The 23,376-nt window shown below is 42.7% G+C and overlaps 1 protein-coding gene across 2 annotated transcripts in view; it reads right to left on the minus strand.

Moving 5' to 3' along the window:
- Positions 1 to 18,558, minus strand: part of Ston1 (stonin 1) — a 60,815-nt gene extending 42,257 nt beyond the window's left edge. The window contains exon 1 of one of the 2 annotated variants that reach the window (XM_008823042.3): positions 18,424 to 18,558. The gene's annotated coding sequence lies outside the window, so the exon portion shown is untranslated. The remainder of the gene's footprint in view (positions 1 to 18,423) is intronic. The other variant, XM_008823041.3, reaches the window with a different exon arrangement.
- Between the last annotated feature and the right edge of the window lie 4,818 nt (positions 18,559 to 23,376).

Below are 23,376 nucleotides of genomic sequence, written 5' to 3' on the forward strand. Positions count from 1 at the left end.
AGAGATTTGAAGTAAGCTTCCCCTAGGGACCTGTATCTTGGGAGTGTGATCATGCAGTGTATGCATGTATGTAATCACGCACTGTGTGTGTGCATGTGTGTGATCATGCAGTGTGTGCTGGATAGCTTTAGTTGTCAACTTGACATACCTGGGTTGAGGAGTCCTCCATTGGGGACGTGCCTCCATGGAACTGCCCTATGGCCTAGTCTGTGAGTCTTTTTCTTGATTGTTGAGTGATGTGGGTGATGCCACCCCTGGGCGGGTTGTTCTATATTATATAAAAAATTAGGCTGAGCTCCGGTCAGGGAGCAAGCCAGTAAGCAGCATTCCTCCATGGCCTGTGCTCCTACCTCCAGGTTCCTGCCCTGAGGTCCTGTCTTGGGCTCCCTCAGTAATGAACTGTGACGTGGGAGATGTAAGCTAAATAAACCCTTTCCTCCCCAAGTTGGTATTGGTCAGAGTTTTGTCACAGTTTGAAGGCAAACTAAGACACAGAGTGTATGTATATGAATGAATTCTTTCATGAATGCACACATTCAACAATGATAATTGAGCACTTTTTAAACTATGCTGCAAATACAACTGACTCCCAAAAGTTATCCTCTGACCTCACACAGCTGTGGTGCATATATGCCCACACATACAAAAAATAAATGCATGTAACTAAAATTTTAAAAACGTCCGTAACTGAGGAGTAGGGAATCAAAGCATCTGATCCTAGGGGCTTGAAAAGGACTTCAGGAATTGTGGGCATCTGAGCTGAATTGTAAAGGTTGATCTAAATCAATGAGGCAGAACAGAATCAGTGTGTAAGACAGGGTGGCGGGAAAGAGTCTGACTCTGACGCTGCAGGTAGACAGGTGCAGTTGGAGGCAGAAGACGATGCTGGAAAGGCACATGGGTGGGGAAGGTCAGGAAGCCATTCAGAGCCATGGTAATGATTTTGATTTTATCCTAAATGCAATGCGGATTCAGAGAAAACATTCAGGATCATAGCGGGATTTTGGAAAGCGTGAACAGAGGGCAGACTGGAGAGTGGTCAGGCCAAAGGCAGCAAAAGTGGGCAGGAGGCTTCAGGGGAAAGGCCAGGGTTGACCTGGCTCTTACCCTACCTGCTTATCTCTCATGGCTTGGGGAAATCTCTCCTAAGCTCTTCGGAACAACAGCATCACCCTCATTACTCGCCACAGGGACACAGTGGCCCATGTGGCTGCTAACAGAAGTAAGCGCCTCACACAGAACAGCTGCTCAGTAAGGGGTAGCTGAATGCATGAACCACATCTCTCAAAAGGAGGTGGAGAAATGCTAGTCAGAGTTGAAGAAGCATACAGAAATCCAAGCAAGGCAGCACAGAATACAAGACAAATAGAAAAGTTCTAGAAAGGAAGGGGTTAAGGAGCCAGTTAAGCCACAAAAATGGAGACTGGGTAGCTAGGCAGGCTAGGCAAGCAACAAAGGAAGCAGCGCCTGCCTCAGGCTGGAGATGCTAAACAGCTGTGAACAAAGCATATCTCACAGCCTAGATGGAACCCTCATGGGAGTCCAAGAGAGCCTCCCTCCAGCAGGACAGACAAGCTGGCCACCAGTGGGGCTGGTGCTCAGATTGTGCACTGCGCAGAGTTAAGTAGGAGCATCCAGTAGGAGAAGGAATGTGTGGGTGAGGATGAGGCAGATCCGGACAAGCAGGAGCTGTTGAAGCTGGCCAAACTCCACCACGAGTGTACAGCTTACACTCAAAAGATGACTGACAAAGATGATGTCAGCAGCCAAGTGGACTTTCTATTCTCACTGAAGGAAAGTGCTAATCTAGGCAAGCCTGAGCCTTCTCGGAGAATTCAAACATTACCTTTCAGTTCCCAGGCCCTGATCACTTTTTCTACATGATAATTTTTCTGAACAACAGTGTGCTGCTTAGAATGAACCATGCGCCACCCCTAGCAGGGGTACTGGGGTTTTCACAAACTTTATGAGGCTCTGCTTCAAGCCACAAATGAACAGGCCTAGATCTGCACAGAGGAAGGCTTTTGGGTGTAAAGATTTGAAGATCAAAGCATTTCTATGTTTATATTAATACTAAAATGAGACAAACACAAACAAGGTTTGAGGGGCTGGAGAGATGGCTCAGCAGTTAAGAGCATTGGCTGCTCTTGCAGAGGACACATGGTGACTAGCAACCATCTGTAACTTCAGTTCCAGGGAATCTGGCACCTGTACACTTACAACACAAGTGCATTTATATCCACGCAGGCAATGCACTAATACATATAAAAAATAATAAATAATTTTTAAAATCCAATAAGGTTTGAACTTGGCATGGTGGTGCATGTGTGTAATCCCAGCACTGGGAGGCAGAGGCAGGAAGATTCAAGGCCAGACTTTACTTACATAGTAAGATCTTGTCTCAGAAAGAAAGTAGGGGTTGGGGGGAGAAAGGAAGGAAAAAAAGAAGACAAGGGAGGGGAAGGAAGAGAACGGACAAAGAAAGAAGAGAAAAACGAAAAAGAAGAAGACAGGGTTTGCTAACTTCAATATTTACCTTCCTAACCCTCTAAACTGACTCTGAATATGAGCTGTAGTGAGCTAGGAAAAAAACAAAAAACATTCAAAGGGATGAACAGAGGCCAATGTGTCAGCCTTGTCTCTGAATTTCTGGGTCATAGCTGTTTTAAATTAGATTCTCAGTGCTGTTTCTATGCAGCTTGGCTAAGCTCTGCAATGGAAAAGCTATTTTTATGCCTGAGCCACAGACATTTATATGGAAGCATATCCACCATTCCAGTTACGTTTTGTTTTCATAACATTCTTTTCCCTTACTTCAACACAGACGTAGCAATCGTCCTCACTGTTTCTTTTCAAACAGTTTTTTTTAAGTTATATTTCTTTTTCTTTATTTGTGTATTTCGAGGGTGGGGCAGCGCATCATGCATGTGGAGGTCAAAGGACAACTTGTGGGAGCCAGTTCTTTCCTTCTACCACGTAGGTCCTGGAGATCAAACTCAGCTTGCCAGGCTCCATGGTCTGAACCATCTCACCAGCCCATCTTCATAATTTCAGACATGTCTTGTGTAAAACCCAGCATGCTTTGAGCCAAACACAGATGCCTTGGGAGACAGATAAATGACTGTTATCAAGCAGGCACACTGTGAAATTCTCAAGGAACGATTTTATTTCTTCTTCTTCCTATGGCTGTCTTCATGGACTCCCTACTCCCCCATCAGGACCATCAGGACTCCTCCCAGGAAAATCTAGGCCTAGAAGCAGTTCTATCATATATTTGTACTTCATACTCCCTCACGGACGAGTGCATTTAAATGTGAAGAGTGAAATTAAGGATTTTATTTCCTTAAAAGACAAAGGCACCAAATAAAGCAAGAGATGATTCTGGTTAGAAGGACACAGTACTTCAGTAATCTCATAGTTACTCTGCAGAAAGGCCCAGAAATAAGTGCCAAGTAGCAGAACAAAAATCCTAAGGAAACTCACCCAAGAAGAATCTAAATTGATTACCAAGAAAACAGAAGCTATTAGGAGATGTATCCATGGTCTCTCCCTCAAAGTCTCTCTGATGAGACCTCATGAAGTACAGTCCTGGCTTGAAAGAATCAGAGCAGGAGAGGGGAGACCATAGGAGGGAAAGATTAACGTATGCCCAGTACTTGCCTCATATTATTTCCTGTCATCTCCTTTCAGATCAACTTTGTGAGGCAGACTTTCTTATTATTGTTTTATAGAGAAGGAAACTTAGCCTCAGAGATGTTAAATAACTTGCGAAGGATGCTCATCTAGTTACTAGCAAAGTTTGCATTGCAGTCCAGGTCTGCTTAACTCCAAAGTCTATTTCTCTTCCCTTGTGACTTGGAGCTGATGTAGGATCAGAGAAGTAAGGAATGCCTATTGTAAGGAATGCTGCTCCAGAGCCAAGATGCTCAGACACCAGCACCACAGGGTGCCACACACTTCATGTTACATTTTGCTCTGATCTGACCCCCATTTGATTTCCTTAAAATTAAGAAAAAGGGGGACTGGGGAGATAGCTCAGTAGTTAGTTGAGAGCACTTACTGCTCTTCTATAGGACTCAAATTTGGTAGGTAAGGGAGTTCACAACCACCTGCAACTCCAACATCAGAAGATCCTATTCCTTCTTCTGGCCCCTCAGGGCACCTCCCCCACCCCCATCCCACCCCCACATGTAGCAGACACACAGACAGGCACATAGAGATAGGTAAAAACAATTTTTTAATATCTTTTAAAAAACTAAGAACAAGGTTTTCTGGGAAAGTATAGGGAAGATATCTTTGTATGGATCACTTTAAACTACAAACAGGGTCTGATAATATGATCAATATTCCCAGATAGCCTGTCAGCCACAAGTGAAGAATCAGCAACTATTTCAAAATAGTGATTCTAAAATAAAATTGTAGAAACAACAACAACAACAACAACAACTGAGAAACCATTAGAGATGAAAAGAGGCAAGAGTGTTCAGATAAAATCCATGGTAACAGCATCATAGATAAAACAATGTGAAACAAAACAAATCTGCAACGTCTCATTCCAAAGAAAGCTGGAAAAGAGATGTCTCATTAGGAACACTGAGACTAGAGCACAATGGAATATTATCTTAAAAATTCTGAGGGAAAATATCTACCTAGGATTTTATACCTTGCTGAATTATCTCTCAATAATAACACAAAATAAAAACGTTTTCCAAACAAAAAACAAAAAAACCTCATAAGCTAAGAGGATTACAACTCTGGACCTTTACTGAAAAAAATTATCAGAAGAAAGGGAAGGAGTAATTAATGGGGGGGAGAGATAACTACAAGACTACGTGTGACTAAACCACTATTCACAGTGAGAAGAAGGGCAGATTGGATTTAAAGCCATCTAACAATTGTTTAGAAGAAAAAAAAGATGAATTGGTTAGACATTCTTAAATACACATGTTAAAATTTATACCTATAATCCCAGCATTCATGGCAAGAGCACTACCATGAGTTCAAGGTTAGCCTGTATCCCAAAGTGAGTGCCAGGCCAGCCAGGGCTACAAAGTAAGACCTTGTCTCAAAAACAAACACAAACAAAATTTTAAGCTATTAATGGGGCTAAAGAGACAAACGGCTCATTGGTTAAGAGGATTGGCTGCTCTTGGAGAGGACTGGGTTTAGAATTCCAACACCCACATGATGACTAACAACTGTCTGTCACTCCAGTTCCAGGGGATCTGACTCCCTCTTCTGACCTCTGTGGGCACTGCACAACATGGGTGCACTTACATACATGCAAGCGATACACTCATACACACAAAATAAAAATAATAAATAAAATATTTAAAAATAAAAAAATTTTTAAAACTATCAAAGTCTACAAATTGGTCAGGCATGGTGGCATACACCTTTACCCAGCACTTGGGAGGCAGAGGCAGAGATGGAGGCCAGCTTGGTCTACATAAGCAAGTTCTAGGCCAGCTGGGGCTACAGGGAGATCCTGTCTCCAAAAAAGAAAAAAAAAAAAAAATGACTATAAATAGACAAATGAGACAAACTTTTCAAAATAATTAACAGAGAAAGTAAAAATACATAAAACTTGATGAATCAAAAGAAAATATGAAGAGAAAAGGAAGCAATAAAAATGGTAAATAATAAAAATAGTGGTGGTACACACCTTTAATCCCAGCACTCAGGAGGCAGTGGCAGGCAGATCTCTGTGAGTTCAAGGCCAGTCTGGTCTACATAGTGAGTTCCCGGACAGCTGGGGCTACAGGGAGACCCTGTCTCAAAAAGACCAAATAAATAAATAAATAAATAAATAAATGTGAAATAAGTCATAAATGTACATCTGTGTGTATATGTGTGCACACCAAGACTATAAAAGTTTAAACTTTATTAATAAAAAGGTATATTTTCATGTTAAAACTTTTTAAAACTTGGAGCATATACTAAAAACCATACAAAGAAGTTAATATAGAAAGACACACCAGGAGAATGCTACCCAAGAGGAAGTCTGTGTAATAATAATGATATCAAGGCAAAACAAAATTTAGACCAAAACCATTAGCAGAAACAGGAGAGAACAGCACATAACATAATGAAAACCCAAGAAGAAATATCACAAATCTGTACAGGCACTGATGTGATCATGTGGAAAAACTGGCAAATCCATTATCAAAGAGAGATTTTAATATTATGTTCTCAGAAACTAAGAGGAACTCAGGCAAACAGATGAAAGAGAGTAATGAGAATTGTGAAGACACAGGAAATTCGACCTATTAGAGTGCCACTGAACATTGATTGCATCCATCAAATTGAAAATACATGATCTTTTTGATGCACACACAAAACTTTTAGAAAATTTGTTTACATAATTGGACACAAAGGAAGTCCTAACAGAGAGTTGCTATTATGCAGACTGTGCTATCTATCTTCACACAATATAACTTAGAAATCAGTAATAATTTTTAAAATAGTTTTATTGATTCAAGGATTTCATACAGTATATTTTGATCATATTCAGACCCCCTACCTCCTCTCCACCCCCATCTTACTACTCCCTCCCCACTTCATTTATTGTTTGTATTTTTTTAAAGGCCTATCGAGTCTAATCTGTGTTTCCAAGCTACCACACATCATACCAGTAAGGAAAACTGACTCTCCCTCTGCCTACATCCATTAAATAGATTCAATAGAGTCTCAGCCAGGGCTGGGGCTTCCTGCTCACCCCCCAAATAAATGTATTTTTAAGAGGAAAAAATTTGTAGACAAAAATGTAAGTGACACAAATGGGACAGCTATACCACACACACCTGTTCCCCAAGGCTCAGGGACCATCACAGAAGAGGGGAAGGAAAGAGGGAAAAAGACTGAAAGAGCTGGAACTGGAGTGAAATTGAATGTTCTGGACATAACAGAGATGATACATTCAGGAACTCACAGTAGCTGTGGTTGCCAGCACAAGATCAGCACAAGATCAAGCCTGTCACTGTTCTAGCATGGAGGGTGGGGGTTTATGAGCCCCCAGACCCTAATGGAGAATCTATGGATAGTTGGTTTCTGGTGGAGGGAGAATCGGTTTTCTTTAAAAGTGTGGCTCCTGGTAAGCTGGCCACACACCAGTGGATGGCTCCACACCCAAAAGTACTCAGACAGCACAAATGGAGTCCGTGGGCTATTAATTAAAAAAAAAAAAAAAAAAAAAAAAAAAAACGTTGAAGTCAGGGGAGGAGGGGGCGAGTGAGGGGTGGTGGTGGATCTGGAAAGAGTTTTGGGGAAGAGTTGGGGTAAATATGATCAAAACACATTGTATGAAATTTTCAAAAAAAGTAGTAAAAATAGTTATTAAAAATGTATGAAAAAGAAGCTATTTTTTAAGTTGAGAGCCATGTAAGTCAATAGAAGATCCAGAGACAAACCCAAACAGCTCTAGACATATAATTTTTGACAAAAGTGTAGAAAGCATGCAGTGAACAAAAGACAGGCTTTTTATTGAATGGTGTCGACAAAATTGGATATCCACCTACAGAAAAATGGAATTAGATTCGTATCTCTCACCCTGCACAAAATTTAGTTCAAACTAGAGCAAAGACTTTAATTCAAAACCAGAAGCAGGCTGAGGAGATGGCTCAGCAATTAAGAATGTTTGCTGCTCTTCCAAAGGACCTGAGATTGGTTCCAAGCACCCATGTCAGGTGGCTCACAACCAAGTCCCGAGAGATCTGATGTCCTCTTCTGGCCTTCTTGGGGATCTGCATACATGTAGCATACAGTCATACAAACACACATATTTACACAAACAGAAAATTTTAATAAATAAACTAGAAGCACTGAATTTGCTAAAGGAAAACACAGGATGAATACTTCAGGATATAGGTATAAGCAAGAACTTTTTGAACAAAACCCCAGTAGCACAAGAAATAGCCCCAAGAATTGACGAATGAGGTTACATGTACCTAAAAAGGGTTTGCACAGTGAGCATAAGTTTTATCGGTAGAATGAACAGATAGCCTACAGAATGGGAGAAAATCTTTGCCAGATATTCTTCAGGCAAGGGGTTTACTGTCTGGACTACATGAAGAACTACGAAAGTCAAACACACACCAAGAAACCTGCCATCAATAAATGGTCAATGAACCAAACAGACAGTTCTCAAAAAAAGGAAATCCAAATAGCCAATGAATATTTTTTGAAGTGTTCATGGGCTTGTAAGATGGCTCAACAGGCAAAGGCGGCTCGCCTGAGTTCAGTACTCAGAACCCACATGGTGGAAGGAGTGAACCAATTCTGGCAAGCTGTCCTCTGGCCTCTACACACCCACTGTGGCACACACACACACACACACACACACACACACACACACACACACACAAAATACAAAAATGTGAAAATCTCTTTTATACTCAGGAGATAGAGGCAAGTGGATCTCTGTGTAAGCGAAGCCAGCCTGATCTACGAAGCGAGCTCCAGACCAGGTGGGGCTACAGAGAGATGCTGGGAATGTAAGTTAATGCAGCCACTAGGGAAATCAGCATGGAGGCTTCTCAAAAACTAAGAACTACCATATGACCGACCAGCTATACCACTCCTGACTGTACACAAAAGGACTCTACATCCTTCCACAGAGACATTTGCATATTATGTTTATTCACTACTCTTCACAGTAGCAAAAAAATGGAATCGGTCTACATGTCCATCAACAGATGAATGGAGAATGAAAATGTGGTGTAATACACGATGGGATTTTACTCAGCTACAAAGAATAATAAGATTATGAAATTTGCAGGAAAATGGGTGGAACTGGAAAATATTATATTAAGTGAGCTAACCCTGGCTTAAAAATCAAATAATCCATGTTCTCTCTCAGATGCAGATACACAAATTGTTATATATGTGTATTTAGGTGAGAATAAATGTAGGTAAATGTCAGGAAGCTAGAAAGACGCCTATCAGATGAGAAAAAAGAGGCTTCAATGTGGGGTGATGCCATAAAACAAGCACCTGTGATATGACAGTGGATGGGTTTGGAAAACTGGGGTGAAAAGGCAGGGAAGGAGGACAGAGATGAGGAAGAGAGGGGGGTCGGAGATCAGCCAAAATGAAGAATGCACAAAAATGCCATAAGGAAACCTGTTACTTTGTGAGCTAATTTAAAAACATAAATTTTTTAAAAGTTAAGTGTAATGGCACCAGATTGTAAGATTGTAATCCCAGCACCTAAGAATCTGAGGCCAGAAAACTGCCATGTGTTCAAAACCAGCCTATGTTACACAGCAAATATCAAACCAGCCAAGACCTTGTCTGGAAAAAAAAAAAGAGCCATTTATTTGCACAAACTAAGAAAAGGTCTATGTTCATTAAATTTAAAATTTGGCACACATTAACAATTCTTCAGTATATAGAGGAGAATGTAAGTTATAGTCAATATTTATAAAGCTATTAAAAAACTGTGAATAACTTTATACTTTAAATCTGAGAACACCTAAATGGATCGTCCTAATTAAATAATCAAAACTGAATCAAGGAGAAATAAAAAACTACATTCATCAATAATCATTCTTAAAAATTGTCAGAGCAGGGAATAATAACATACCCTCATAATCCTAGTTCTTGGGAGGTAGAGGCAGTAGGATCAGGAGTTCATGGACAGCTTTGGTTACATAATATTGAAGCCAATCTAGGCTACATGAGATACTGTATCAAAAAAAAAGAAAAAAATTATCCATGACATATGTGCCCTATGTAAGTAGTTTAAGTGACTTTATAATTAATTTTACCAATTTTTTGAGAACAAATAGTCTGCCAGTCTTTATCTCTTATAACCTGTTTAAGAAAAATATATGTGGAAGAGGAAAAATTATCTGTATTTAATAGAACTAATTTAAACTTGATAGATAGAAAACTGAGTAAAAGAACAAAGGAAAATTTCACTAATAAACACTTATTAAAACCCTAAATAAAAATTAGCAACAATAACCTCCAGAATCAAAAATTAAATATCTATGTATGCTAATATGTTTAAATATGCTTACTCAGATTATTTATCACATTATAATACCAAGAAAGAAAGACATGGTCAATTCATGTAATTTCCATAAGAAGCTATTAAAACATTACATACAATCAGTCAATTAATTATACAATTCTGGGGGGACAGGTCTCCTTGTAGCCCCAGCTGACCTGGAACTCACTCTGCAGACCAGGCTGGCCTCGATCTCACAGAGATCCTCCTGCCTCTGCCTCCCAAGCACTAGGATTAAAGGTACACACCACCATGCCCGGCCATTATTCAATTTTTAACTTGCAAAAAATATTAAGAATAGGACAGCAGGCCTACCTCACCCAGCCTGATAAATACAGCTCTCACCCTTCATCAAAGAAGCTTTTTAGCAGCAGATGAAGTCTACTACAGAGATCCACAACTGGTCAAAAATACAGAGAATAAGTGACTATGGATGCCCAATCACAATGCAATCCCTACACCCCAGGCTCAGGAAACATCACAGAAGAGGAGGCAAAACGATTGTAAGAGCCAGAGACCCAGTACACCTGCTGCTAGATAGCATGTTCTAGACATGACAGGGAAGCTGCATTCATGGTCTCAACAATATGGTTGCCTAAACAAGACCTGCATAATGACTGCACCCATAGACATGCCAATGTGGGTGAGGGGACTTTCAAAAGGCCCCGTCCCTAGATGAAGGGCTATGGGCAAGCAACGGCTACTGAGAAAGAATCAGTCTTCTCAAGGGACAAGCCCCTGATAGATTATTCAATCTCAAGAGGTCATGAATTTGGGAGGGAGTGAGGGAGGCAGGAGGAAACAGGAGGAGTTGGGAAGGGGAGGGGGAGTGGAAATTATGTAAATTACGGCATCAGGTATGAAATTTTCAAAAAAATAAAAATTTAAATTTAAAAAAAGAACAGAAGGAAAGTCCTTAATTTAATAAATATCAATGGAAACATTAAGGCAACTTTATACTTAATGTAACTTTACAAGCACACATTAAAGGCAGTACAATACAAGGTGTTCTCCATCACTATTAGTATTGAACGTTATGTTTGCGGTTCTACCAATGTACTATGACAAGAAAAGGACATAGTGATCATGAGGAATAGAAGAGACGGATTATTATTGTTTTGTAGTTACATAGAAGTCAAGAATGTCTATACACAGACTACTGAGCTATTAGAAGAGGTCAGCTAGGATGGTGGATAAGAAAAACAAAAATTTAAAGCCAGAAATGCTTCTTTTGGTCAGAAAAGAACAAATTAGAAAATACAATGGGAAACAGGACGTCACTGAGAAGACAGACAAAATCTATAGGAAATAATAACTGAGAAGTTGACATCTACGGTGGGAATCTCTAGCTATCGCTCACTTGAATAAAAGGAGACAGGAGGAGCTAATATTATAAAGATGTCAGTATACATCAGGCCTAATGGTACAGGCTTACAATCCCAGATAACAGGGAGGTGAAGGCAGGAAGATCACAAGTTCAAGACCTGCATGGGCTACAGAGTAAGTTCAAGGCCAACCTGGGCAACTTAGATATAGTCTCAAAATAAAGAAAAAAGACTGGTGATAGAACTAAATGGTAGGGCACTTATCGAGCCTTAGGTCCAATCCCTAGTACCATGGGGATGGGTGAAAAATAACCAAAAACATGATTTATAGCAACATGTAAAACTCAAAAAGAAGAAATCCTCTGAAAATACAGAAGTAATGATAATAGCTAGCCGTTATTTGTGCTTCTTTGTAGGACAGGGCTATTCTAACACTTTTATAAATATCTCCTCACAATCATCTTCTAAGTGGATACTATTATTATTTCTACTGTAAAGATGGCGAGTCAGAGACATCAGGTAGCTCACCTAAGGTCACTCAGTTAAGAAACCACAAACATTACCTGACTGGTAGATAGGATAAAATTTAGTAAATCCACACTTAGACACATTTATGGAACATTTCAGAGAAAACCCTAAAAGCTCCCAGAAAGCAGACAAATGACTTTAAATGACAGCCATTTTCTACACTGTGGCAGTTTCAGGAAGACAGTGGCATAGTATCGCCCCAGTACTGAGATGAAATAACTGCAGAATTCTCTACCAAGCCAACTTCCCATTTGTGAGTGAGAGCAAACTAAAGACATTTTCAGGAACACAAATATTTTAAAATTCACCAAAGAACTTCAAGTAATCCCCAAACGAAGGAGGACTGTGGGATTAAATTCAGCCTTAGCTACAAAGTCAGTTTAAGGCCAGCCTTCTGTATATAGGAAGACCCTGGAGGAAGAAAGAGAGGGGCGGAAGGAAGGAGAGAGACTGTAAATTTACATTGACAAGAAGAAAATAAACTCAAAGACGCGGAATATCAAATGTAGCAACACCCTCTGACATGCTTTCTGTTCCGACAGAGGACCTAAGTTCAGTTACTAGCACAACGACCTGTAACCCCAGTGCTGGGCAATCTGACACCAACTTCTAGACTCTTAGGAACACACACGCATACACACCACAATATTTTTTAAAAGAAAGATTAGGTAGGGAACACAGGATGTGTGTAACTGGTTCTTAAAAATAAAGTTCTACACATATGCGAGAAAGAGACTGCTGAGTTGACTCTGAGCTTTCTTTGGCCAAATGAGAAAAGAGAAACATCACACTGTGCTGGTAAGATATCACAGGCAAATTACTCACAAGGGCAAGCCTTGTCACTGAGACCAGAAAGAAATCTCTCATTTGTTAAATACAAACAAGATCAGGGACATTGGGGTTAGAGAGATGGCTTAGCAATTAAGAGCACTGGTTGCTCTTGCAGAGGACTGGGGTTCAGTTCCCAGCACCCACTCTGTGGCTAACAACCTTGTGTAACTCTGGTTCCAGGGAATCTGATGCCCTCTTCTGGCCTCTGTGGGCACTGTGTCCACATGACGTATGTAAATATACATGAAGGCAAACACTTATACATATTTTTTTTTAAAAAAAGGTTTTTAAAGATGGGGATAGTTGCCTGAGTGGGATAATTTGGGAACAGATCCTTGACCCTTATAATAAATTTTTCAGATTTGGCTTTAAAATTTTTATTTATGTGTACATGTGTGTCTATGCTATGTGTATACAGGTGCCCATGGAGGCCAGAAAGGGTGTGGAATCCCTTGAAGCTGGAGAGAGGGACTCCTGATGTGGGTGCTTCTGGGAATTGATCTCAGGCCCTGTGGAAGAGAAGCAAGTGCTCTTGACCACTGAGCCATCTCTCCGAATCCCTATAATGTATTTTTCAACGAAGAGGTCACCATTATTAGATCCATCAACCTTCCAAAAATCCTCGCCTTGAGGAATAGAAGGGATAAAGGCTTCTTTGGGGATGCATTTAATTCACCAGGTGTTAAGAAAACTGATCTTTTTGAGGATGCTTAGATATATAACCACCAAGAGGGTGGATAAGGTGACCTCCGGGCCTGGCAGCCCACAAGAGTGAGTGGTGCTACAGGATGCCGCGTCAGAGTCCCTCATACCGAGTAATCCCATCTCCACTATCTCAGCCAGCTTTGCCAATGCATGAGATCACCCACAGAGCCAGGCTTCCAAAATAGAGTTCATCTTTCTGTTTTCATGGTAATAACCATCCAGAAATAATGAGCTCTTCCACCGATCACACGCACCCTGCTTCGAAGAACAAAGAAAGCCCAAGTTGGCAGAGCTCAGAAGACATGATTTGCCTGGTCTTCTTTAAAAACCCTGCCTTGTGCTGGACCGGCTCCAGAATCCCATGGGGTTCCTGGAACTCTAGTCTGGCTGGGCAGCTTCCAAAGAATTCTGGATACATCTCTTGGGGTAGAGCTGGTTCCCAAGGAAAAGTGCTCTAAGTCTGCAGTGATTCTCAAAGACTTCCAAAGAGAAGTGAGAGTGGGAGATGAAAGACTCAGGAGGCAGAGCATAGGAGTAATCAAAAAACTCGGTTCTGGGCTACAGAGATGGGTCAGCAGTTAAGAACACTGGCTGTTCTTGCAAAAGACCTGGGTTTGAATCCCAGCACCCACATGGCAGCTAACAACTGTCTGTAACTCCAGTTCCAGGGGATCTGACGCCCTCTTATGTCCTCCGAGGGCACCGCATGACATGGGTGCACTTAACAAACATCCAAGCAATACACACACATTAAAAAAAAAAAAAATACTTGATTCTATTAAAGCATGAAATAGTTTCCTTTCCTTTTTATGGTTTCATAATAATAAGATTAATAATGAAAGTCCTGGGACAGTAGGCAGGAGTGATTGAGATGTGTAGTCTTAATCACTGGCCTAATTTCAAGATCAGATTCCCATACTTAGTGGCTGTGCAGCCTTGGGCAAGTTACCCCTCTGATCCTAGCTTCTAAATCTCCACAATGAAACTAATAGTAGTACTGACCGCAAAGAGTTTTTAAATTAAATACTTCCTGTGAGTGTTAGTACTTGGTGGGGGTTAGCTAACTGCCAAAAAGCTGAGAAATCCAGGCAAACACAAAGAAAATTAAAAGCTATTATAATTTCACCATCCATTTCAATGTATATAATTCCAATTTTTATGGGTATGTTTTCAGAGTTGAATGATAGTGCTTTCTAGTCCATAACTTGAAATTTAAATTCACCCCTGTACTCTAAGCACTGTGTCATTCAGTATTATGTAAAGTATGGTATTTAAGGACCACATAGCATTCCTTTGGCTGATCTTGACAATCTTAGCCCTCCTCCCTGTCTGTAGGGATCACATACACACTTCACATATTTCTAGCTCATCTGACTCAGTCAGATGGTGGCTGACATTCTCCTAGCTGCTTAGAGATGTGACTGACCTCTACTTCACCATCCAGGCTCATCCTGAGGTCAGGGCCCCCTTCATGGCTTTCTGACATCCCTTGCATTCCATATGGCCTATCCTGAGGCTGCTTATCAAGCCCTGGCTTCAAGAGACATGGCAAGCCACACTATTTAACTAGATTATTCCTTGGGGGTAGAAATGGGGCTTTCAAAACTGAAGATTGCCAGGCAGGCAGTTTTTCTCCAAACAGTGTAAGGTTAACTTCCAGGGCATTAAATACACACACACACACACACACACACACACACACACACATACACACACACACACACACACACACACACACACACGATTAGAAATTCTCAGGAAGAGGAAGAGACTAATGATTCTTATCAGAGTACATTGTTTTTCTAAGCAACAGAGCTAAACAAAGTTCAGCACTTAAGGACCTGTTCGATTTTTTTTTTTTTTGTCTTTCTAAAAAAATAAATTTATTATTTACTTATTTTATGTATATTAGTGTTTTTGCCTGCAAGTATGTAAGTGCACTCATGTCATGCAATGTAAGTCAGAAGATGGTATTGGATCCCCTGGAACTGGAATTTGGGATGGTTGTTAGCCCCCATGTGGATGCTGGAAACCAAACCCAGGTCCTCTAGAAGGACAGCTAGTGCTCTTAACAGCTGAGCCGTTTCTCCAGCCCCCAGGACCTACTTTTTGACTAGAGGTCCTAACACTTAGTGATGCTTTGAGACCGCTGGTAAAGCCTTACCAATTCATACTAATATGGCACTGTCAGATGAGTCAGTGGGTAGAAGTGAGTTATATCTTGTTTAAAATAAGTTGTATTTTTAAAAAAATTTTGGTGACTTTTTTAAAAAAATCTTTTTTATTTTAATCTGTTAGCTCCCAATTTTTCTATAGAGAAAGTGTATTTTGATCATATCCCTCTCGCTATCCTTATCCCCCCTTCCCATCGCCCTTCTTCCCAAGTTTCCCTTGTACATCCGTGTGTGTGTGTGTGTGTGTGTGTGTGTGTGTGTTCCACTACTTGAGCAAGAGCAACTTACCAGTGGCTACACCACTGAGGAACATGACTCCCCAAGCAACTATTAATTGCCTGTAGTTCTTAAGGGAGAGGCGGGGCCTTAGGAACATATTGCTGAGCCCATTCTTGTGCAGAAAGTTACTGCTGTTACTAGTTCATGGGTGCAATGCCCACATCTTGGGAGAAAAGAGTCTTTCATAGCCCTTTCCCATCATTCATCTCTTACATCTTATCTATCCTCTCTTCTGCCATGTTCCCTGAGCTTTGCAGGGGGTGAGACAGATCACCATCAGCAGTCAGTTATTCTTAGTACTTAGAGCAGTTATGAGTCTCTGCATTAACTGTGTTCCTTTACATTTTTTAAATATTGTATTATTTTATTTTTTATGTGTATGCATATATTGCCTGCATGTAGGTAAGTGCACCTGTGTCATGCAGTGCCCACGGAGGACAGAAGAGGCTGTTGGATCCCCTGGAACTGGAGTTACAGACAGTTGTTAGCTGCCATGTGGGTGCTGGGATTCAAACCCGGGTCTTCTGCAAGAACATTAAGTGTTAACTGGTCCCAACCTGTTTTATCTTGTTGTTTGCAACTCAGTCTACCACGTGTGTCTCGATCACATTATTGTTTGTATAGATAGATAAAGTTCTCCAGAAGTGTGTCCCATCAGGGCTAGAGAGATGTCTCAGTGGGTAAGAGCACTTGTTAATTCAAGCATGAAGGCCTGAGCTCGGGTCCCCAGCACCCACAGCAAAACTCAACTTATCAAAAAAACGAGCGTGGCTGCAGACGGAGACAGGAAGCTTTCTGCGGCTTATCCACCTGTTGAAAAAACTGTGCTTCAGGTTCTGTGAGGGGCCATGTCTCTAGAGAATAAGGCAGAGGGTAATAGATCAGGACACCAAACATCCTCCTGGCAGGTGTGTTCACGCATACACACGTACCCCACACATATGTAAGCACACACTCAAGAAAAAAACAGAAGTTGCCCTTACATGCACTAAAGCTGAACATTTCCCTACAGTCCAGCTTATACAGCCTGGCCTTGGTAAAGCTCTTCTCCCAGGTCATGTGGAAACAAACTCGGTCCACTCCCAGCTGCTCTGATTCTGAGTCAGTGAACAGATTTACACTATCAACCCCAACCAATCCCTTAAAAAAATTTCCAGATTCCAGACTCCAGGTTCCATCTGTCCAGTGCCATGCAAGAATCAGCAGGCCCTGGAAGCACCCAGAGAGGCAAGCCTGTCATGGAAACACTGATTCAGCCCTAATAAGACCTGACATGAAAACCACACAAATGAACTTAACAACCCTTCCATCCAATCAGAACTTAGTTGAAGCCATAGTCTCCGGGTTAAAATAAGTGTGGCTGTCTTTTTTGTTTATGGTTCTGCTCATTTTAGCCTCTTCCATCGCTCTGTCACCTGTTTTCACAAGTTCTGCTTAGCAGAAAGTACAAGACAGAAAAGAGATCAGGGAACCTGCAGATGGTCAGGCCCGCCTGGGAATGCCAACAGATGTCCTGCCCAAGTGTCAGGCAAATTAAAACTTCTGCCCTGGAGGAGACTGTAATAGCTGGTTTGGGATAGTCTAAACACAAGCTACACTGACTTCTTTCTCCTACTAACACAGTTGAGTGGGGACTGAAGTCTTTCCTTTCCAAAGGTCAACTTTTGAATAGTATTTTTATTCTATTTACTGGAGGAAAGTGTGCCATGGTGCATGGGTGGAGGTTAGAGAACAACTTGAGGGAGTCGGTGCTCTCCTACAGTGGGTTCTGGGAATCAAACTTAGTTCTTCAAGGCTTAGCAGCAAGTGACTTTCCCACTAAGTCATCTCGATAGCCTTGCACGGTATTTTTAGCAAGCACAGTATTTTTCTATATTATTTTCCCGTCTAATTACATTGCCTTTGTTGGAAGGAGGTATAGCTGGAGAGGAAGGAAGGTAGATAGATAATAGACAACTAGATAGGATGGGTGATACCCAACCAACAGAAACAGTAAAGTCCCAAGAAGGAAAGTTTTCATTTCCTCTGCATTCACAAGATCCAGGCGCCAAATCCCCGTGGGTGGCATACCTGCAGCAAATATTGGGGCAAGTGTGCTCATAGATGGCTATGGTCGTGACCCCCTTGGCCTGGTTGGTCACCTTGGAGAGCAGGAGGAGAGACCAGGATGGAGATGAACCTCTGAGAGTAGGGGCAGCACCGCAAAGAGCAGGGTCGAGGAAGAAAGTGGGGATCCGGAGCCGCGAGGGAGCACCGTGGGACCCGGCTGGTGTCTAGGTCTGAGTGGCTGGGGACACCCTCGTTACTATCGCCCCGCCCGTCCGCGGACCTGACTCCGGATTCTTTCCGGTACAGTTGGAGTTTTCTTTGCAGAGACCCGAGGCGAAGCCGGTGGGGCCCAGCCGGTCGCCCGCCCCGGGTGCGGGGACAGCCGGGTGCCCCGGGTCCGCACCCCGCGAACCCAGGAGATGCCCGCGACCCCCGCCCGCAAACTCCCCGCGACCCCCCCCCCACCCTGGAAAGGGACTCCCCGCGCCTCCCGGGCCTGTCCCTGGGGCTGAGCACTCACAGGCAACGCGGCTGGGGCTCCGACTCCCGCCGCCGCCATCCACACTGGGAGGAGGAGGAGGACAGGGAGGAAGGGAGGACGGGAGGAGGGACGCGGAGACCCGGAGGAGGGGCTGGAGAGGGCGGCCCCGGCTCGGCTCTCCGCCCTACCCCGCCTCGCTTCCCCGCCGGATCCTCTCTTCTCACTCTAGTTTCTCCGCCCTGGATCCCCTAAGTTTTCCTGGTGTGAGACTGGGCATTCACGTCCCTTCCAGACTCGACTGTCCCCTGAGTCTGTAGTCCCCAGTAGGTGATGGCGGTCCTCCCGCAAAGTCTGGGAAGGTTAAGTTATTCTTGCCTCTGTAAGAGCCTCCTGTTTTACTTCCAAGTGGAACCGGCAAGGTCCGCAGTGAAAAAGGAAGAGGTCATGCTAAAACCGCCTCCTGGGCAAAATCAGCTGGCGGACAGAGGACACCAGGTAGATGAGTGAAGGGCCAAGTTGCGGGAGGAAAACAGCACAGCCGCCTCCTGTTGCAGAGTGCGGGAAAGAAGAAAGGTGTAGTTCCTCCACACTACCGTCTGGGTGCACCTTTGATGCGGAGCCAATCAGTCCCAGGCCCTTTGTCCTGGAAGGACATCGAATCCCAGGACTTGAGTTGGGTTGGCTGGGAGGTGGGAGAAGAAGGCATTCCAGGCCGGAGAGTGCTTTGGTGGCCGGTGAGACTGGAGTATTTAGGGAGAGGTGGGAAATGGCAGGATGAGAAGGTGCTGAGAACATAAAGTGCAAATCATGAAAGCTGTTAAAAAAGCTTTAAAATAATCCCATTCACTTTTGTGTCTCCCCGACTGGGCAGGTAATGGGTACCCAATGAATCCTTGTGGCGATTGAGAAATATAGGTTTGACGGTGTACAAGATGGACCTCCTGGGAAGACAGCTTGTGCCTGACAAGTTAGGGCCACTGGTGAGCTGCTGGTGAGCTGTGCTGAACTATGGTGGGCTGTGGTAAGCTGTGGTGAGTTGCTGGGCCGCTGGAAAGGAAGCCGGAACTGGTGGAGCATCTCCATACATTTGCGCTGCAGTCTGATTCTCTTGTAAATATTTTTCCAGGTGTAGTCTTGCATTTGATCTTGGAAAACCTGGTAAAATGGAAGATATTCAAGTAATCTGTACAACCTCCAAGATTCAGGGAGGAAATTGACCTTACAGAGGGCAGAAGCCTGCCTACAGTCACAGTTGGGACCTACTTTGGGATACTATTGTTTCCAATTGTGTTCATGTTTAAAGAATCCTAAATAAGTGGAAGAAGTCTCCAGTCCTCCCCTCCCAGTTTCCTCCAATGATTCTCCCAGTGATGGTCAAGATCTAAGATCCTGCAAGGGAGACCTCAGAAAGCCAAAGGACTAGGTAACTTCAGGGGGATTTTTCTGTGGAAGCAAATAGGTACTGGTCAGCCTTCTGGTAAGGCAGCGAGGGGAGTGGAGATCAAAGGGGCAGAGAAAAGGGAAAGAAAAAGGAAGGTGGGGGATGGAGGCGTTGCTCAATGTGCTTGCTTAGCACACAGGTCCTGTTACATCCTAGCACCATGTTTTCTTTCAAATTATGTGTAAGTGTGTGCCTGTGTGTGGGCTTGTGAACCTATCAACACAGATGCTGGGACCTGAACTCTGGTCCTCTGGAAAAGCAGTGCATGCTCTTAACCACAGAGCCATCTTTCTGGTCCAGAGCACCATGTATAAAAAATAAATAAAAGTAAGAAACAAAAGAAAAAGAGAGGAGAAAAAGCAGGTGCTGCTCTTTGCTGTCCCTCTGCCTTGACCCTGTGTCCAGCCACCTTTCACCATTTGCCACTAACTCCCAGAGAGGCCAGCCTATCTTAGCAGATGCCACAACTAACTAAAGAGAGGAGGCATACAGAAAACAACACACTTGAAAAAGCAGTCATTATCATTGTACTTAAATAGAGTTTTTTGTCATCTTTGAAATAGGCGGTGAGGCCTTGATTACTGGGGTAGCCCACCTGGGGGAAAAAAAGTCCACCTTGGAAACCTTGACACTTCTGGGGAGCTAAAAAGGCCTGTAATTTTCTAAAGAGGTACTAGAGTTGATTGAAAACCCTTTTATCTTTTAACCAGGAGCGGCCCTCCCCCTCTGGGACTCAGCATTGCTCCAGAGATTGCCACTTTTGTGAATGCAGATTTCTGTCTTGTAACTCCAGCACGTATCTCCAAAGGATTCTTTCTGACAGTGTCCTTTTGTATTAGAATCTGCTGGTAAACTGCTTGACTTGACCTTAGCTAAGCCATCATCCCAGCTGGGACCTGGTTTTACTCATATACCCTCAGACACTATCATTCTTTTTATTGACAAGCTTTCATTTCCTGTCAGCCTTTTCATGGAAACTTTTAGAACATATACAGTTTAACAAGGAGATCCCCAAAGAGTCTGTAGGTAGTCTGAATTTTGAATTCTTCAAAATTCAAGTCAGCTGAAGCTTGACTTGGGATCAATATAACTTCGAGAGGTGGGACAGGCTTAGTCATAAGTGATTGATTCCTCTCAAACTTTACACCAGTAGTCTCTATCACAGCAGTCACTCAAGACAGGATAACAGCGTTTGGAAAACTGAATTCAAAAAGAAAATAGTCAGTGGATGGTTTCATCCGTAGTTAAAATGAAAACAGGGAAAGGGAGTGGTACATTTTACATTCACTGTTACATTCTGAACTGACAGAACAAGATGCTGCTAAGTGACTTTTTCTAAGGAAATTCAAATACATTTTAGATGGGAATTTCCTGAGCTGAACAGTCACATCTTCACTGAGAATGCTAACTGAAAGCAACCATATTACGACTGAGTCTTTTATCATGAACCTGAGACACTCTTGGGTATAGCTTGAGCTACATTGACTGGTTGACTAGAATTGATCCACGGGCCCAATCCCTAAGATGCAGCCAATGAGTATTTATTAAGCACCTCCTATGTACAAGCTGTTCTGCTATACAGCAGGAGTCTAAGGTGTGGTTCCTGCTCACAGCATCTGCAGCTGTTTAGGAAGATGACATATGTGGTGGTCTGAATGAGAATGTCCCCCACAGGTTCCAAATATCTGGCCATTTTTTCCTCTGTTTTTGGTGCTGTTTGGGGAGGGTCATGGAACCTTTAGAAGATGTGGCCATGCTGGAAGAAGCATGTCTCTAAGGGTGGGCTTTGAGAGTTCTAAAGCCTTGCTGGAGTTCCATTCTCTCTCTGCTTCCTGTGCTTGCTTGAAGATCTGGTTACTCAGCTTTCTGTTTTGGCCAACTCTTTCTGCCATGACTCCCCACCATGATGGACTCTAACCCTCTGGAACCATAAGCTAAATAAACTCTTTCTTTTATAAGTTTCCTTGGTCATGGTGTTTTATCACAGCCAACAGAAAAGTAACTAATACAACATACATGAAAATAACTATGTTAGGAGCTAGAGAGATGGCTCAGTGATTAAGGACACTGGTTATTCTTGCAGAAGACCCGAGCTTGAATCCCAGCACCCATATCTGTAACTCTAGTTCCAGGGGATCCGACAGCCTCTTCTGTCCTCTGCAGGCATTGCATGACAGGGGTGCACTTACCTACACACAGGCAATATACGCATACACATAAAATAAAAATAATAAATAAAATATTTTTACAAAAAGAAAATAACTGTGAGATTTGACAGTTCAAACCAACTGAAGAGGTGTAGTAAAGAAACATGGAAAAGACTGGGTGTGATGGTGCATGCCTGTTGCACTTGGAACAATGAGGCAGGAAGATCACTGGACCTGTACTACACAGCAAAAAGGAAGGAAAGAAGGAAGGAAGGAAGGGAGGGAGAGAAGGAGGGAGGAAGGGAGGGAGGGGGGAAGGAGGAAGGGAGGGAGGGGGAAGGGGCAGGCAGGCAGAGGAGAGGGGAAGAGAGACAATTCAGTATCTTGGGCCCCAAAGATGTCCCTCCTGGGCCATCCCACAATGCTCCCAGGTGTTTAAGAAACCAGTGGAGTACAGTTCAGGAATACTTAAAGCCTCCCACATAGCAAACACTAAGGCTCCACCTGGAGAGGCACCTGTACCTGTGGAAAAGTCTCAGCTCCACCACACACTGCCACCTCTGTCAGTTTTCCTGGCCCTTTCTTCGTGGAAAGTTGTTCTAATGTTCTCTAGCCTTTTCTTTCAAAGATTTGAAAGAAGAGAACTATAATGGGTTTTCCTGCTGTAGTCCTTTCATTGCCAGCTAGCTTCCTAATTTGGAACTAATTTCTAAACTGCTCAGAAATGTAAGGCAGAGGAATCCACTTGCTGACAAGCTTTCCATTTATCACCATGGTATCTGAGGACATGGCTCTCAGCCGAGAACAGAAACTTCCTCTTCAAAGATAGAACAGACTATTCCTTGTTGGCATGGCTCTCAGATGTTTTCTTACCATCACCTACCAACTATGTTAAAGTTATGGAGAACTTTGAGACCTTTTAAGACCAGGGCATCTTCAAGGCTTAATGCTGCATAAAACAGAACTGTAATGTGCCTTGTTCAGTCCGAGGATTTTTATTGTGAGGAAGGCTTTCAGTCATTTGGAAAAAAAAAAAAAAAACCTTGGTTCCAACTCATTTGGTGGCTTTAAGCTAATTGGTTCTTCGTCCCTCCCCCCAAACTATTGTTTGCAAATGTTGTAACTGAGAAATTTTTGTGTTTGTTGTTTTTTGATTCATTGTCTTGCTGTGACCACATACTTGGCAGAAACAACTTCAGGAAGGACAGATTTGTTTTGACTGGTGGTTTCAGAGAGCAGTCAGTCCACCCTGCCAGGGAAGTATGTGGTAAAGCTGCTCACATCTTGGTGGTCCAGGAAGCAGAGAGAACAGACTGGAATGCTGGGCAGATATAACCTTTGTAGGCCCACCCCAGCAATCTATTTCCACCAGGCCACAAGCTGGGGACTAGCATCTAATGCCTG

The sequence above is a fragment of the Nannospalax galili genome, unplaced genomic scaffold, assembly GCF_000622305.1.
Source record: "Nannospalax galili isolate Female #2095 unplaced genomic scaffold, S.galili_v1.0 scaffold286, whole genome shotgun sequence".
Classification (NCBI taxonomy): Eukaryota; Metazoa; Chordata; class Mammalia; order Rodentia; family Spalacidae; genus Nannospalax; species Nannospalax galili.